Raw genomic sequence first — 498 nt, 5'->3', positions numbered from 1 at the left:
CAGGTCACCCGGAGGAGCCGGCATCTACGTATTCCTCATGAAAAACTGAGTCGAAAATGTTTATAGCAAAATGTTGAGGTGTCAATGGTTTTTGAATAGTGAGCTGTTGAAACTGTCCAACCATAAGGCATTAAGAGCGCGCCGTCAGGTGTGGCGCATTAAATCGACGATCGGTCGGCGCGCGACGGGTACGGTAATATTGATTTTGTTTATTAATTTATTCGTTTCTAAATTAAATTAATTAATTAATTTAATCGTTTTAAAATACACAAAATGTATTTTAAGAGTTCATACTTATTCTACCGATATAAATGATGTTGAATTTACGATTGACTTTTCTACAATTAAATTGAACTCAAATTAAGAATAAGAGCAATAAATGTTAATAGAGATTTCATCGAACCTTTGCAGTATTCGTTCGGCACCGTGCCGTTTAGCGATACCCGTCGCGCGCCGGCCGATCGTCGATTTTAATGCGCCACACCTGACGGCGCGCTC

The sequence above is a fragment of the Wasmannia auropunctata genome, unplaced genomic scaffold (assembly GCF_000956235.1).
Source record: "Wasmannia auropunctata unplaced genomic scaffold, wasmannia.A_1.0 LD335767.1, whole genome shotgun sequence".
In the NCBI taxonomy this organism is placed as follows: domain Eukaryota; kingdom Metazoa; phylum Arthropoda; class Insecta; order Hymenoptera; family Formicidae; genus Wasmannia; species Wasmannia auropunctata.
Note: the sequence above shows the minus strand (reverse complement) of the source record.